Source organism: Lissotriton vulgaris, chromosome 2_1, assembly GCF_964263255.1.
Source record: "Lissotriton vulgaris chromosome 2_1, aLisVul1.2, whole genome shotgun sequence".
In the NCBI taxonomy this organism is placed as follows: domain Eukaryota; kingdom Metazoa; phylum Chordata; class Amphibia; order Caudata; family Salamandridae; genus Lissotriton; species Lissotriton vulgaris.
This window is the reverse complement of record NC_141687.1, coordinates 652,766,609-652,784,042: the sequence shown is the minus strand read 5'-3', so window position 1 is coordinate 652,784,042 and position 17,434 is coordinate 652,766,609.

The window sequence follows — 17,434 nt, the reverse complement described above, 5'->3', positions numbered from 1 at the left end:
CTCAGTCCCAGAACCTTCACTGCTTTGAAGTGATGCAGAGTTGCCCAAGCCAGGCACAGGCTCTGCCTCACATTTAACACAGGGCCTTGATCTTTCTCCCTGCTCTGTCTGATGCCATTAGACCTTCAAGGGCCCTGATGTTGAGCGTCCCATAATCCTTCATCACTTCATTTCTGGTCCTGACTTGGTCGCAAACCCAGCCTTGAATCTTGAGGGCCTTGTGAGCATAGCCTGTACTTGCACGTGGAAGAGGCAAGAGGTACCATAGACACACCTCCTTAGTCTCCGTGCTCCCTCCAACAAGCCTCGAGCCACAACAGCACAACCTGCCTTGAGTACAGCCTTACGACTTGATAACCCCCAAGCTGATGACCTTGCAACATCGCCAATTTTCCGTTGGCCATCCTACCAGCCATACAAGGCCCCCTGCATGAGGTGAGTCCTCAGGGTTTGGAGGGTTTAGCAGACCTTTCCCTCCCTACTGGCGGCAAGTCCCAAATTGACAATAGAAGCTATGACCACTGGATAGAGGAATAAAGATCGCATGCTGAAAAACATGCTCACTAAGCCCACAGGGTCCCAGACTGGTGATCCTATGCCGCCCTCGGGCTTGGCAGCCGCGCCAGATATTGATGAGGTGGACGCCCTGGTCACTCGTCCCTTTCTGGAGGCCCTTTTTGCTTCACTTTGGGATGATCTCCAGACCCTCAAGAAAGATCTCTCAACTGACATTAAGGAGGTTCACTGAGACTTCGATAGCATGAGTGACAGAGTCTCCTCAACGGAAGACCAGGAAACAAGCCATGATGAAGAGATTGAGCAGCTGCAGCACAAGTGTTTTGACTCAAAGACCAACAACTCCTGCCAAAGATTTAGAAAAATTATCAAAGCGCCACAATATAGATATCAGAGGCATACCCACCTGGACTGAAGATACCGATATAACACTATTCCGTTTTATCCTGGAGGATTCATCAGAGACAGACATTAAACTTGATAGAGCACATAGAGTGAATACAGTTCAGAGATTTAAGCCAATGCTTTATCAAGACTTACTTGCTTCCACTCTCCAGAAGCACTGGGAATTTCGCCCTGTCACCTCCCACCTTAGAAATGAAGGCATCTTTTAGTCTTAGGGGCACCCCTTCCAACTTGTTTTTTGCCTGAATAGCAAACTCCATCAACTTTGATCCTTCAAGGAGGCCTGTTAGCTCCTTGGTATCGAAGACACCCCACCTGATGCATCCCAATCCGTCCAGCGTGATGGAGGGTCAAAAAGACGTCAATGATGAAGGTGTGCTGGGGCTTGGTCCACAGGTCTTTGCCCTGATGTGGCGACTATGGGCAGAGAATGACAGGCAGTCCTAGAGACACTCTCCGGAGACTCTGCAGGCATAGCTATGGCATGACCCTGCGGTGAAGTTATTGCTCTATCAGGTGGATTCCGTTGGGGGCGCCGGCCAGGGGTCTAGGGACTCGGACCCTGAACACTGACTCCATTGGACAATGTACTAATGGTTGTTAACTTTGTTTCTATATTGGTTGACATGGGACTTCTGGTCGCGAAGAGAGTAGTAGCTATGCATTGGTCACGTGGTCCTCCACCCTCTCTTTATCAATGGTCTAGAGATATGATATTTTGTGAAACACAATCAGATGCGTATGAGTAAATGTATTTTTTGAACAACAATCATTTTTAAAGGACTCCATTGATTTTTACATTGCCATCTCGTGGCAAACACTTTCCACATGACCCACCTGGTAGTTTTTTCCTGTTGTACGAGGACAATTCTATCAGCACAACAAAAATCAATTTTTGCAGGCCTGCATTTCTGCCCAGGAACTGTCACCCGCCCAACCCCCTGTTGTCTTCAGTTCATCAGAAAGCCACATGGCCCTCACCCTGAGTGAATGATTCATTTTTCTTCTCCTGCTCCCAGCCTGATAAAACATCCTTGACACAGTGATCAGGTTATCTAGACAATGGTCTGACTGCTGGACTCTAATCAGGGTAAATAAACAAATGACTTGAAAGACCAGGCTTTGATTAGGCAATTGAACAATGAATTGTAAGAAAGAGTCCTGATCGAAGCAGAGTAGACAATGCTCTGTGTACCAAGCCTTGACCAGGTCACCAACTACAAGCATAGAGTGGACAATGCTCTGTGTACCAAGCCTTGACCAGGTCCCAACTACAAGCATCGCCTTGATCAAGCTATCAACTACAAACACTGCCCTGATTGGACAATGGACTGACAGCCAAAAGAATGGTAAAGAAATGTATAAAAAGCTTGTAAGCTACAGAGTAAAGTAGCAGCCTCCTGGCTTTTGTCCCTGACTAGCTTGGGACTCTGTTCCATAGCCCGGGCTATTGAATAAATCTGGGTTCCTCCTGCAGACGAAGGCTCGTGTGTCTCCTTTTACTACCTATGAAGGGTATGGAATATTTGGGCGGTTCCCCCGCCGCCGAGACCCTGTAAGTGGGTTATTCCGGTTCTTCAAATGGCGCCCGAACAGGGACTACACGAGTACGCAGGTCAGGCCCGGTGGACGTGAGGAGGTGCATGGAGAGACTCCGACGGATGCGCCCTACCCAAGGATTTTTGTTTTAATCCGGTAGACCAAACGCCTCACCCGTTGTTCCTCCCCAGCCGGTCTGGGCCACTTGACCGCCTTCTCGCTGGTGTCCCCTAGCAAATAATTTCTGGAGCAGGACACAGCCCTACGTCTGCAGAAGAGAACTACCCCTGTAAGGTAAGGGTAGACTGATCATCCACCAAGTCGGTATGATTCTGTTATTTACTTTCGCAAAAGCCAATTTATTATTGACTTTTGCCAAAGTCAAGCAAGCGAGGTGAATTTTAAAACCCGCTGGTGTCTGTTCTGTATGAAATCTGTATGAATTATTGTCCTTTGCAAAAGACAAGCAAGCGAGGTGAGTTTTAGGAACCCGCTGGTGTCTGTTATCTGTTTAAAAGCATGCCGGTCAGTAGTAAATTCAAGAAGTTATGTTGTTGTATGTGTATGCAGGACTCCCAGCTGGAGGAGGCCTGCTCGCTTCTTCCAGAAGGAACTCCTGGCCACACTATGTATATTAAATATAGCCCCGCTGCCATACTGTTTTCCTCGTTTTGGGTGAAATACACCAAGAAAAGTAACGCGGAGTTACAGTGGCCATTTTTTGGCTCCTTTGATTCCCAAGTCCTTGCAAACTTACAGGAGCAATTAATTAAAATAAAAACGCGCCCGTCCATGTTTGAGTCTGTCTGATTTGGGAGGAAAGAGGTAGAACAGAGAGCTAGGAAACAGAAGGAGCAAGAAAGAAAACAAGAACTAATGTCTATGACCGACCACGCCAGAGAAAATTTGGAAAATAGAATGACCAAATCGGTAGAAATAGCTGATAGGGAGCATGGGGCCCGGGTACAGAAATGTTATCCAGTCTGTGAAGAAAAAGTAAAGGTCCATATAGAGGGGGGAGTAGAAAGTGATTCCTTGCTTGATACCATGCTAGAAAGCCCTCCTGCATATGCTCCAATGTACCTGCCTGACGCCTCACACCCCGCATGTCCCCCTACCACCACCCGCTCCAGCCCCCACTGCCCCTCCTACCATTTCCCCTGTCACACCAGTCCTCCCGAGTTTTCCCATGACTTCTACCACACACATTAACTCTGTCCTCGACGAGGGAATGTTAACAAGTCTCCATCAGTCCAACCCTATCAGCTTTACCCCTACCCGTCCTTCTCCTGCTTCCCCGTGGTCTACAGTCAAACAAGACTTATGTAAATTATTTAATTCCCCCCGAATAGCCTCCTTACGCACAGCAGTCAGCTTTTCGTCCCTTCAAGAGAAAGACCTACAGAGGCAACAGTGTGAATGTTGGATGAATAACAAAGATATTTATTCCTTTAAAGAAATATGGTCCACCTTTTCACAATGGACAATTATGGAACAAACCACCTGGGCTGAATACATGTGTGCTTTGATCATGCAAAAATGTGAAAATGTGTCTTTTCAGATACCTACCGGATTGATGGACCTTAGGTCACAAATAAAAAGGGGTGATGTTCAGGGAGAGGGGATGTTTGGGCTATATCTGTTTTAGTAGCTTACCGTGACATGACTGCCTTTTCAAATGCCCCTTTAGAAACAGCTATGCCAATGAGAGAGGCGGCCCCTGTCTTTGTTAGTGCACTTACTGACGCCCAAAATAATGGATGAGGGGCTGTCGAAGCACACTGGCGCAGGCTTTGGGTTCATGTTCCTTGGAAAAGGTCAGAAGTAATGCAGTTAAAATGACAGTTACCAGATCCTCGGAAGAATCTGGCTGCCTTTTACAGAGAATTAGGTACTCGCGTTCTTGAGGATATAGATTTACTTTTTGGTGCAGTTGTACCCACTGAAATATGGGACAGGATTCGGCATACTGATCATGAAGTGGCATTGGGAGGTAAATGGGCTAGCCTAGAGGCTATGGAAGAAGCAAGGGTAGGAGGGGCTAAACCAGAAGCTGCCATCCTGACATTGCCCGGTAAAATAATGACATTTATGAAAACACTTTTACCGGCAACTGTCATTAATTGGGATAAAATAAACGCCTATAGACAGCGAAAAGATGAAAATGTGGCTGACTTCTTTACCCGTTTTGAGACTGAATACAATGGACATAGTAGTCCGGTTCCTCGGACCCCAGGTTCTGGTCCAGTGTTTGTCGACAAATTTGTCAGCAACTTACTTCCTGAGATCTCTGCCAGGCTTAAAAAGGTTGAGAGTACATGGTCTGCCCAAACGATGACCGGTATCTTGGCTATGGCTCAATATCATGAGAATAGGGAGAACGAAGATAAAGATAGGGAAAGTAAGAAGGTTAGGGATCTTAAGACTAAGGCACTTCTGCAGCAGGCTTATCCTCCCCAAGGTCCCGATGCCCGTGGAAATTTTAGACCGCAATCCCAACCCCCTCCAAGGGCTCGCCAGTTCACCCCCTCCAGTCCTCAAGGTACGGGAGCCCTCTAAACCGATCAGTGTGCTTATTGTAAGGGGTATAGCCATTGGATAGATGAGTGTCCTGTATTAGCAGAAAACATAAGAACAGGGAGAACTCTGCCTCGCGCTCCCAGGGAAGCGAGGCTGACTCGGGATCATTACCCGCCCCATCCACAGGATAAAGAACGTAGGCCCAGGGTTGATGCCCCCATCCGGCAGCGCCCGACCAACAGGTTTGATGGGAACGAAGCAACACGCACTTATTATAATGATGATTATGACGAAGTTGATGAGACAGGATCCTACCAAGCATAGGACAGCCAGGAAAGGGGTATTACCAGAGTGCAAATTCCAGTGGATCAAAAGGGCCAGTATGTTAAAATATCAGTTGTGGGGAATGATAAGAATTTTCTTTTGGATACTGGGGCCACCAGGTCTTCTATTGCACGTCTATCAGTCCCAGAGGCCCCTTTCTGGCAATATGAATGTCTCCGTGGGTTTTGCAGGGACGCCCGTGAGCAGTCCTGTCTCTGAACCCCTCCCTCTTGATATTGGCCCTGCACATGTTGACGCTCCCTTGGTCCTTACTACAGGTTGCAGTGAGAACTTGCTAGGTTTGAATTTACTAAAAGCCCTGTATGCGACCATATCATGTAGTCCCCAAGGTGTTTCCCTAACAATCTCTCCGACTGCAGCTTCCTACATGTATCTGTCCGGTCCCCTCCCACTAGAGTTGCAGTCTTTACCTTCCTCCCTCTGGGCATCATCAGACACTGATGTAGGGTGTCTCAACATACCCCCTCATGTGGTACGCATCCAGCCAGGTGCGCTCCTCCCCCGCCTTCGGCAGTATCGACTGCCCGAGGAATTAGAAATGGCCCTGTTGACAATAATATCTGAATTGATGGACAAGGGTGTAGTGGAGGAGACACGTGGCAATATCTGTAACAGTCCCATTATTCCTGTCCTTAAAAAACTAATGGAGATGCTCTCTCCCCTAAAATATACAGATTTGTGATTGACCTGAGAGCCCTTAACAAAATATATAACACTATCCCAATATCCTGTTGTCCCCGACATCACTGCCCTCTTGACGATGGTTCCCTCTGACGCCACACACTTCTCTGTCATTGACCTGAAGAACGCCTTCTTCAGCATACCCATACATCCTGACAGCAGACAATTTTTTGGTTTCTCCCTTGGTGGGCGGAGTTTCTGATTCTGCCGCGCCCCTCAAGGATTTACCGAGAGCCACAGTATCTACAGCCAAGCCCTAAAAAGCCAACTAGATTCCTTGGAACTTCCTGAAAATTCAACACTATTGCAGTATGTAGACGACCTCCTCATTGCTGCAAATTCTGCCCCAACATGTAAAAAAGCTACTCTCTTTCTGTTACGCCACCTTGCCCTCCACAACCACAAAGTCTCTTTAAAAAAGCTTCAGTTTTGTCAAGAGAAGGTGACCTATTTAGGTCATCTCCCCTCGAAGGAGGGAAGGCAGCTCACCGCTGATCGTGTAGCCATTATCAATGCTATGACGGCCCCACGAACACAGAAGCAGGTACGAGCCTTCATAGGCCTAACCTCATACTGTAGACAGTGGATTTCAAATTTTTCGACCATGGTCAAACCCCTTCTTGCCCTCACCACCAAGGATGTATCAGACAGTTCCTTTCCATGGACTACAGAGCATGCGCAGGCCTTCAAAGATTTGAAGAGGGCCCTGTGTACTGCTTCAGTCCTCGGTACCCCTGACTATAGCAAACAATTTTTTCTTTTTGTACATGAGACAGATGGCTGTGCATGTGCAGTCCTGACCCAGATGTTTGGAGGGCACCAACGGCCATGTGCCTATTTTTCAGCCACCTTGGATCCTGATGCGAGGGCTCTCCCAGGATGCCTACGGGCGACTGCTGCGGCCGCCCTCATGGTCCGTCAGAGTGCGGGAATCGTCATGAACTCCCCTCTGACACTGATGGTCCCCCATTCTGTAGACACCCTCCTTAACAACACCAAGACACAGTACCTCACTAGCGCACGACTTACAGGGTATGAACTAACACTCTTTGCCAGCCACATTAACCTCAAAAGATGCACTGCACTAAACCCCGCCACATTACTCCCACTGGACACTCCAGATGCCCGCTTAGACCCACATGACTGCATATTAAGGACAGAGGACGAGACAAAGGGACGGGTTTACTTACAGAATACCCCGATAGAGGACCCAGAAGGTACACTATATGTGGATGGATCATGTCTCAGAAGGCCAGATGGTAACACCTCAGCTGCCTGTGCACTCACAACATTAGAAAAGGTAGTCGAAACAGCTCAGATTCCGCAGTGCTCTGCCCACGCAGCAGAACTAGTGGCCCTCACTGGAGCCTGTGAGTTAAGCAAGGGTATAACGGTAAATATCTACACCGACAGTCAGTATGCCTTCGGGGTGGCCCACAACTTCGGGAGGTTATGGAAAGAAAGGAATTTCCTAACTTCCCATGGGACCAAGATCCAACATGGCCCCTAATACACCGACTGTTAGACTCTCTGTCACTCCCCAAAAAGGTGGCCATTATGAAATGTCAAGCCCATAAGAAGGTGACAGACGATGTCAGGAAAGGCAATGCTCTAGCTGATCAGAACAGCGCTGAGGAAGAGGGAAGGAATGTATGTAGGAGGTCCCGCTAGGTGGGTAACAGAAGGGGGCATGGTTGAAAATACAGTACAAAGTGTGCTTGACATTCAGTCCCATACTACTCCTGAAGAACTAAGGGGCATATTACCAAGGGCATTATCGCCACTTTAGCGGGATTTTTTCCCTCTAAAGCGGAGATAATTGTATCGCCCTATTACCTAGCTGTCGCTAACACCAGTTAGCGACAGCTAGTAGGAGATAGCGGGGATTTAGGTGCCCACTTTGCATGTCAGCGATAATTATCGCTAATGACATGCAAAGTGGGCGTGTCAAGATGTTAGCGACTGGAAACAGCCGCTAACATCTCTATCTCCTATTACCAACTTTTGGAAATAATCGCGCTAAGCGCGATTATCTCCAAAAGCTAACGCATGCCCAGAGCTGTTCCTAGCCATGTTATCCAATGGTAGGTGGATAACAAGGCTAAGAGCATTTGCTCGGTAATGCATGAATATCGCTGACTTTACAGCGATATTCATGCATTTCGGCCGATTTTTATCGCTTAGGAGATAAACCTTGATAATAGCAAGGCTCCTAAGCGATAAAAATCGGCGGAGCTCGGCGATATTAATATTGCCGCTAAACCAACATAGCGATAATCATCGCTAGTTGTTGGTAATATGCCCCTTAGAGTGTGGGAAGGTCACTTAGCAAAGGAGGGAAGTGATAGTTGCTGGGTCCGTACGAACCACGGAGAGACAATGGATGTTGCCTGACAGTCACATGCTGGCAGTAGTTACAATGGCCCATGGTCCGCACACATTAGCGCGAAAGGAATTTGCAAACTGTTGGAACCTACATGGTACAACTCAAAAATACCAGCATATGCTGAAAAGCTGGTTAAAACATGTATGGTTTGCCTAATGAACAACCCCGGAAAAGGCACTGTTACTCCTAAGGGAGGATTCTCTCCTCCTACCTTCCCGTTTGAAGTCCTCCAAATGGACTACATCCAGATGGACAGGTACGTTAACTTAAAATATGTCCTGGTGGTGTTCTATGCATTCAGTCGATGGGTGGAAGCCTACCCCGTCAAAGACTGCACTGCTATCACTACCGCCAAAGTACTACTCAAGGAGTACTTCCCATGCTTTGGTTTGCCCCGCTTGGTCTGGAGCGACAACGGGAAACACTTTACAGCTCATATCATGGACCATGTCTGTACAGCATTAGGCATAAAACAAAAATTTCACGCCGCCAACCACCCCCAGTCAGCAGGCCTAGTGGAGGTATACAATGGCATCTTAAAAACTAAAATGGCCACAATAGTAGCTGAGACCGGTGTCACTTGGGTTGATGCTCTTCCCTTGGCCCTACTGTCCACTATAACAACGGCCCACACCAGGATAAGATTATCACCACATGAGATTGTGTTTGGGAGGCCTGCCAATGTCTGGGGTGACCCTCGACCTAAGAAACTGTCAGATGTTGAATACCCTGTATTGACTGATTACCTGTACAATCTAACCAACAACTTTCGTACTCATTATCACCAGGTGCACGAGGCCATACCGGACAAAAGCGAGGGCCCAGGACAAGTCATTCAACCCGGCGACTGGGTCCTGGTGAGGAACTTCCAGCGGACCAAGAGCCTCGAGCCCCGCTGGACCCAACCTCGCCAAGTCCTATTGGCCACCCGCACCCCTGGGAAAGTGGATGGTCGACAAAACTGGGTCCACTCTACCCACTGCCGGCGTGCCCCTCTGCCCTACGATCAGTGGGTGAGGGAAGGACTGGGAGACACAGAGACAGAGACAGTTACAACCTTTGTCCCATTCAGTGACGCCAGGTTGCATTCCACATCCACTGAAGCGGAGAGTGACAACGTTCTAAAAGGAAGGGCAGAGCCCTCCCTTAACACTGCTCAACATCAAGAACATCTGTTTCCTGATAATACCGTCGATGCTTCCGACAGGTATAATCTACGTTCCAGAGGGAAGGCTTGCCCTTGACTTCGCCAGGTGCCAAAAGCTGTAGGGCTGTGATCCTCCGAGGCTGAGAGTAGTGCCATTTGTAAGACTGAGGTAAACCATAAGGGCACTCGGTCACTGCATCTGGTGAAACAACCACCAATCACATACAGCCACTAGGGGTCCCTGGCTTAGCACAATGGCCGCCTTCCCAAACACTCGTATCGAGAAACGAGATGCCAGTCTCCGACATAGCAGATGCTTCCTGGTCACCGTGGTGACGCTGTTTGTCTCCCTCCTCCTATCAATCCTTGGTTGGCTCTTACTGATCTACCATCCTGCTACATCACCAACTCCTATCCCGACTCCCACAGAACATCAGTACTATTCCTTACCAGCCCACGAATTACCCCGCTGTGCAGAATTTTTCAATAACACCTTCATCCAAATGTTGCATCACCACGAACTGATCATGACCACTTACAACTGCTGGGTGTGCGGACTGATGCCACATTCCATGCTATATCCTGTCCCATTCTTTCCTTATCCATTTTCCATCTCTGGGTCTTGTCTTGCATGGTGGATGTTGATGCAGGAGGCCTACACTGTCAATATTACTGCCCATCCTGTCCTTTGTACATTCCGTGATGAGATTCTGGCGGAAAAGATCTGGCAATGCCAATGCTCCTTTTTGCCCGACCATCTCTTCCACATTGCTACTACCACCAGATGAGCTCGGTGGGATGGTAGTATTGAATTCCACCACTCAACAAACATTTTCCAGGTTCCGCACAAGAAAGATACTGCCTAATGAAAGAGACACTTTGAACATCATAAATGTACAAGGCTGTGTCTGCATCCACGGCCTAGGGACTAAGAAAGTTGGTACCAGTATATGTGACATCACTAACCGCCTGATTCATCATGCTCCCGTTTTGCGAGGCCCTAATAGCGATTCATAGCGAATCGCTATTAAGGACTCGCAAAACGGGATTCATGTAGGAATATGCAAAAAAAATGCGATTCCTTACAATTCCTTATTTGCGATTAGCTAATTGCTAATCGCAAATAAGGAATAACTCCCCATTCATTCTTATGGGCCAAAAGGCCCATAGGAATGAATGGGGAATATTCCTTATTTGCGATTAGCAATTTGCTAATCGCAAATAAGATAGCGATTTGAAGGGTGCCAGGGGTGTCCAGAGGACACCCTGTAGCACCCCTCAAAAGAAATTTTACACATGTGTTGCACACACACATGTCCAAAGGACATGTGTGTGTGTAACATGCAACTCAGAAAAATGCATTTAAATGCATTTTTCTGAGTTTTCGCAATTTACCACGAGGTCTGACCTCGCGGTAAATTGCGCCTAGAAATTATGAATTCGCAAAAAAAATAGGATGATGAATTGCATTTAAGGAATCTCAAATAGAGATTCCTTAAATGTAATTCCTCGCAAAATTGCGAGATCGCAATTAGAGATTTTTACATTTGGGATGCTGAATCCCAATTGCAAAAATCGCTCTCGCAAAGGGCCAGATTCTGAGAATCTGGCCCTTTGCGAGCGCAAAAAAGCTTGATGAATCAGGCTGTAAGACCCCAACACCTATTTTATCTGCGGGATTGCCACCTACACTTGGCACCCCCGTAACTGGTCTGGTACCTGCTATCTGGCCTTCCTCCTTCCACCAACATATTCCACCCATGGAGGTTACCATCTGACAATGAAGGGCGCCCTGCGCCGCTCACGTAGGGGTATCATATCGGCAGAAGATACAGCAGATCAGGAAGCTGGGGACTTCTTTAAAGGTATGCTTCCATTCTGGGGCCCCATGGCAAACAGTTGAGCTATACGAGGACTGACCAGGGTCCTTGAGGCCACCATCACTGTAACAGCTGGTGCCCTCTCCAACATCTGCAGAGCTGCAGGCGGACCGCCTCATAATGCTCCAAAATCGCATGGTCCTGGACGTCATCCTGGATGATCGTAGTGGCATATGTAAATTGATCGGCTCCAGCTGCTGCATGTATATCCCGGAAAACGCACCTACAGTGTACGATGCCATCCAACGTCTGCATCATCTCTCTTCCGAAGTGCATCTGGATGAAGGCAACTGGTCTCTCACCGGCTAGATCTGGGGCCTTCTTTCCCAGTGGGGTTGGAAGGTCCTCATCTTCCTTGCCTTAGGAGTAGCTGTCCTGGTCTCCTGCTGTCTGTGTTTTCAGTGCCTGCCAGTGCTCTGTACTATGTGTGCCCAGACCATCAAGCCTCCGCCATCAAGCATTCACAACACTAATATGATGGTAATGGTCCAGAAAGAAACAGATGGGCTTATGAGCATTGACATTTCATGAAGTATTTGCCACTCTATGGCAAAAGGAGGGTCTGAGGAAATGTATTTTTTGAACGACAATCATTTTTACAGGACTCCATTGATTTTTACATTGCCATCTTGTGGCAAACACTTTCCACACGACCCACCTGGTAGTTTTTCCTGATGTACGAGGAAAATTCTATCAGGACGACAAAAATCTATTTTTGCAGGCTTGCATTTTGGCCCAGGAACTGTCACCCACCCAACCCCCTGTTCTCTTCAGTTCATCATAAAGCCGCATGGCCCTCACCCCGAGTGAATGATTCATTTTTCCTCTTCTGCTCCCAGCCTGATAAAACATCCTCGACACAGTGATCAGGTTATCTAGACAATGGTCTGACTGCTGGACTCTAATCAGGGTAAATAAACAAATGACTTGAAAGACCAGGCTTTGATCAGGCAATTGAACAATGACCTGAAAGAAAGAGCCCTGATCAAAGCAGAGTGGACAATGCTCCGTGTACCAAGTCTTGACCAGGTCACCAACTACAAGCATAGAGTGGACAATGCTCTGTGTACCAAGCCTTGACCAGGTCACCAAGTACAAGCATCGCCTTGATAAAGCTATCAACTACAAACACTGCCCTGATTGGACAATGGACTGACAGCCAATAGAATGGTATGAGAAATGAATAAAAGGCTTGTAAGCTACAGAGTAAAGTAGCAGCCTCCTGGGTTTTGTCTCTGACTAGCTTGGGACTCTGTTCCATAGCCCCGGCTATTGAATAAATCTGGGTTCCTCCGGCAGACAAAGGCTCCTGTGTCTCTTTTTACTACATATGAAGGGTATGGAAGATTTGGGCGGTTCCCCCGCCGCCATGACCCTGTAAGTGGATTATTCCAGTTCTTCATGTAAAGCGAGCTGTTTCCCCCTAGAAACCACCCCAAAAAATTTGGAGTCTGTATAATAACTATGTTGAAGCCAGACTTAAAGACCTAATGCACTAGCTAATAACATACATAGGACGAGATAGAAATGTTAGTTCTCACCAGTCCCTGATCGGAATGCTTACTGTGACCTCATGTCCGTGCTATTGTGTAATGATATCTCACACTCACTGTGATCATGCATAATCCTTGTCTTCTCTTAGATGAGTTTAATTTTTAATTAATTTTTGTGTTTGTTTTTGCTTTATGGTAAATGTACAATTTTGCTGAAGGAATTCTTCTTTGCGATTTATAATTTTTACTGTATGTAATTTGTTTTTTGGTTTGATTGTTTTCATTCCAATGAGAAATAAAATACTAATTGAACTCGACAGAGCATAATATGCCATGCATCGACTTTGCCACCTTTTCTATGTTACCAGAAATAGATGTGGACACTTCTTGGCCAATAGATTAAGAGTGCAGAGACAGGCCACAGGAGTTAAGGCTAAATAAAATGTGGATGGCTCAGAACATACTGGTGATGTCCACATTGCTTATGCCTATCGAGAATTCTACAAAGAGCTATACGCAGGGCAGGACCTACCTGAAGATAGCTCAGGTCTATACCTCCAGGATGCACATACCTCAAAATTGACACTGGCACAAGCGTCTGACCTAGATCGCCCAATTCCAGTTAAAGAGGTTATCTCTATCATTGCCAGGCAGAAGATACTTAAATCAACAGGCCCTGACAAAATTGATCCCTGCGCTCTTCTATAAAATATTTTGCATGATCTTAGCACCCCTCCTAACCCGACTCCATCAAGAGCCCAGCCTCAATCCTGCCCTCTATGATGGGGGTCTGCAATTATTGTCATCCCAAAACCAGGCGCAGATAAGAGCCATTGTGCTTCTTATAGGCCAATATCCCTTGAAAACTATACACTGGCACTCTGGCAGCCCACTTAGGCCTCCTTCTACCAAATCTCATTGTTACTGGCCAGGCAGTTCTTATTCCCCATTGCCAATATAGTGATCATACGAAATAGGCCCTACACTTAATTGACAAGGCCCAGTGATCATACCAGACCGATTGCTATAGACACAGAGAAAGTACTCAGTCAGGTCCATTGACCATACCTAGATGCTACACTTAAACTCTTTGGACTTGGTGAGTACTTCTGTTTATGGGTTCTCAGCAAACAAGGGTGTTAGACCTGGCATCTTTGGCATGGTTTCCCCTGACTTTTTGCCTCTACCTCCTGTATTTTTGATGCTGTGCTGGATTTAGTTTTTGATGACTTAGGTGCTTTGGGCACTTTACCACTGCTGAGCAGTGTCAAAGTGCAAGCGCTTTCTGTGTACATTGTTATTTCAATTGGTTCTCCCTTGGCATATTTGATTTACTGGTTAAGTCCCTAGTAAGGTGCACTGAGTGTGCCATGACCTGTAAATCAAATGCTACTAGTGGGCCTGCAGCACTGATTGTGCCACCCATATGAGTAGCCCTGAAAGGGTAACTCAGACCTGCCACTGAACTCTGTGGGCAGTTTGTTAACCTGCCAGGTCGACCTGGCAAATGCACCCACTTGCTAGGCTCTAACCTTCCCTTTTCTGACATGTAAGGCACCCCTATGGTAGGCCCAAGATACCCCACTGAACAGGGTGCAGTGTATGTGAAAGGTAGGTCATATACTGGTGTGTTTGGCATGTCCTGATAGTGAAATACTGCCAATTTTGTTTTTCACTATTGAAAGGCTATCTGTCTCATAGGATAGAATAGGAAATACTTTGTAACACCTTACAAGTATAACTTCCCGTTGGGGCTAGATAGAGAAATAAGGTTTAGGCTCACTGAACTCAGAATTTAATAACACATCTTTTAGTTAAGATGTTTTTTAAATTGTGTGTTTGAAAATGCCTACTTTTAGAAAGTAGGCATTTTCTTGTTTAACCATCGTGTGTGCCTCTGCCTGTTTGTGGACTGACTGTCTGGTTTTGGAGTGACAGGTGCTGGGGATGTACATTAATTGTAGACAGCCACTGGGGGTATTTAGGTGTGCCTAGCCCTTCCTGGATGAGTCAGAGCTGAGCTGAACAGGCCTAGGCTGCATTTAGAGAAGTGGGAGGAGTTTTCCTTGCACCTAAATAGAGCCTGTCTCCCTTGCACAATACTGTCTTCATTCCCTGTGGTCATACTGCATGAATGAGGACAGAACTTGTTTTTATTGGGCTCAGAGACACTTGCACAAAGAGAAGAAAGACAAAATAGGGTATAAGTAGTAGACCTTAAACTCCAGAACTTTAAATCACTTCTGGACTCAAGAGGAACCTTTCCCAAGGAGAAGAGCTGAAGAGCTCTGAGGAGGAATACTGCCCCTTTGCTGTGTGAGATTGGCCTGCAGTTGCTATTTCTGCCATAGAAAGGACAAAGACTGGAATTTTACTTGGAACCTGCTTGAAGAAGATCTCCAAGGGCCTGTGTGTGCTCAGGGACGTAAAGGCTTCTCCGCCAGCTCACCTGAACTGGAATGCTGAGAGGTCTGACCTACCAGGAGGTGCCTGTTCCTGGCCTCTGGAGGTTGTTCCTACTGTTGGGAGCTGAAAGAAAAGAAAAACTGAAGCAATTGACGCATCGCTGTTCTTACAGCTGGTTTTCCAACACAGCACCGATGTGCAAGAAGAATCTCCACACATCGTTGCTATAGAAACGTCGCAGTGCCTGTCGCGGCTGCAAGAACCGATGCATCGATGTGATCGCAGCTGAAGAAACTGATGCAGTGCCACTCGACGCGACTGCATCGATCGCCGACGAATCCCGGATTTCCATGCAACACACCCATGCAGCAAGTTTTCCCGACACATCACCCGCAGACCAGAATCGTCTTTGAGTCGACGCATCATTTGTCCTGTGTTCAGCAGAATTGTTGCATCGCCTCCCGAAGGTCTCAGGAACTGACGTATCTCTTTGCTTTCGACGCTTCCAATCTCTGTGGCTGTTTGGCCTTGTGAATTTTGTGCATTGATGAAATGAAAATGTTTTGCAATTTTGTTTGTGCATTGGTTTCATATTAAGTTAGCATTCACTGCACCATTTTCAGCCACCATTTTAAATCATGTTGTCAGCCATGTATTCCCTGACTCGAGAAGCAGGCTGCGGAAATGTTCATTTCTCCAAGGTTAGGCCTTGCTCTGCTAATGAATACAATGTTCTTATTAATGCATTCCTCTCCCATAGATAGAAGCTTTCTCCCATTAGCCTAACCGTAGAAACAAACAGAATGACCTTGGTATGAAGATAATGTGTGCCCGACCTCAGAGTCGAAACTCGTCTTACTGTATTCCTTTGTTTTAGCTGCACCTGCTAGTAGATTTCCATCATGTGAGGGACTTTCTTGTTTTAGAACTGTACATAATTTATCTCTATGTGGGCTGAAGTCAGTCCCTCTGCGGCAATCCTAGGAGGCTGGTCAGACTGGACTCCGCTGAAGTGTACCTGAATAAAAAAAACTTGATTTGTTTTCTCTATTGTCGGACCGACTCTTCATTTGTATGGAAGGCTGAGAGGTGGTCGCTAGTGACCTGGGTGGCCCTAATTGGGTCACTTCCTTCAGTTGGTACCCAAACAGGGACTCCATTGGGTGACCCATCCTCGCCCGCAGATGGGTGTGGAGGTCGAGTCCATCGTCAGGTCGGACAGGCGGACCAGGGATCCCTGCACAAGAGAGTCCTGAACTCGCAGCTGCCCTGTCTGTCTGACCGGGCGGTGCCTCGCCCAGCGGTCATCCCAAGTGGGGTCCTGAATGGTGAAACCCTTGGATCTGACAGTTTGGTCTAAAGAGTCGGCAGTGGAGAATACATTTGTTTGACCTGTGTGCACCAGGTGAGTTTTTTATGTTCTTTGCATATATGGTACCATTTTGGTTTGTCTTTGGTATGGTCTGAGGACCGATTTTGTTTTGCATTTGGTACAGTCTGAGGACCGATTTGGATACAAAGTGCTTGTGAGCACTTTGCCCGGCAACATAACGAATTTGGCTTACTTTTGAAAATGCCGGTGTTTAGTCGTTTTTTTGGTTTCTTGTTATCGTTGTTGTTCTGCTGATGCTCGGCTGGAAGAAAGTCAGCCAGCGCCTCCGGAAGGCACTCCAAATTTTGATATGTATGTAAAACATAACCTCGGCCCGATTATGTTAAGTGCGTTATGGCACAAATATACGAGGGGCAATGCTGAGTTGCAGTAGCCAATGACCGGTACTTTTTGATTAACAAAAAATGTGTTTTTTACAGGAGAAGTTGTTTGCAAGAAGAAATAGGCAGTCTATGTTTGATACCCTCAGAACATGGCAAAGGGAGACTAAACAGAGGTGAATGAAAGCATAGAAAGAGGCCCAGAAGGGAAGAATGCAGACATTTACTCAGAAAGCTGTAGCACATGACAGAGAGAAGCAGGAGATAGGAATTGAATGTGTAGATAGGAGGTTTCGACTGTATATTGATAAATCTTATGTCGCCCGAGAGGAAAATGATGCTTTTGTGGAAGAATTGCTAGATGCTCGACCCCCTACCTTCATATGCCGCATATCCCATTCGT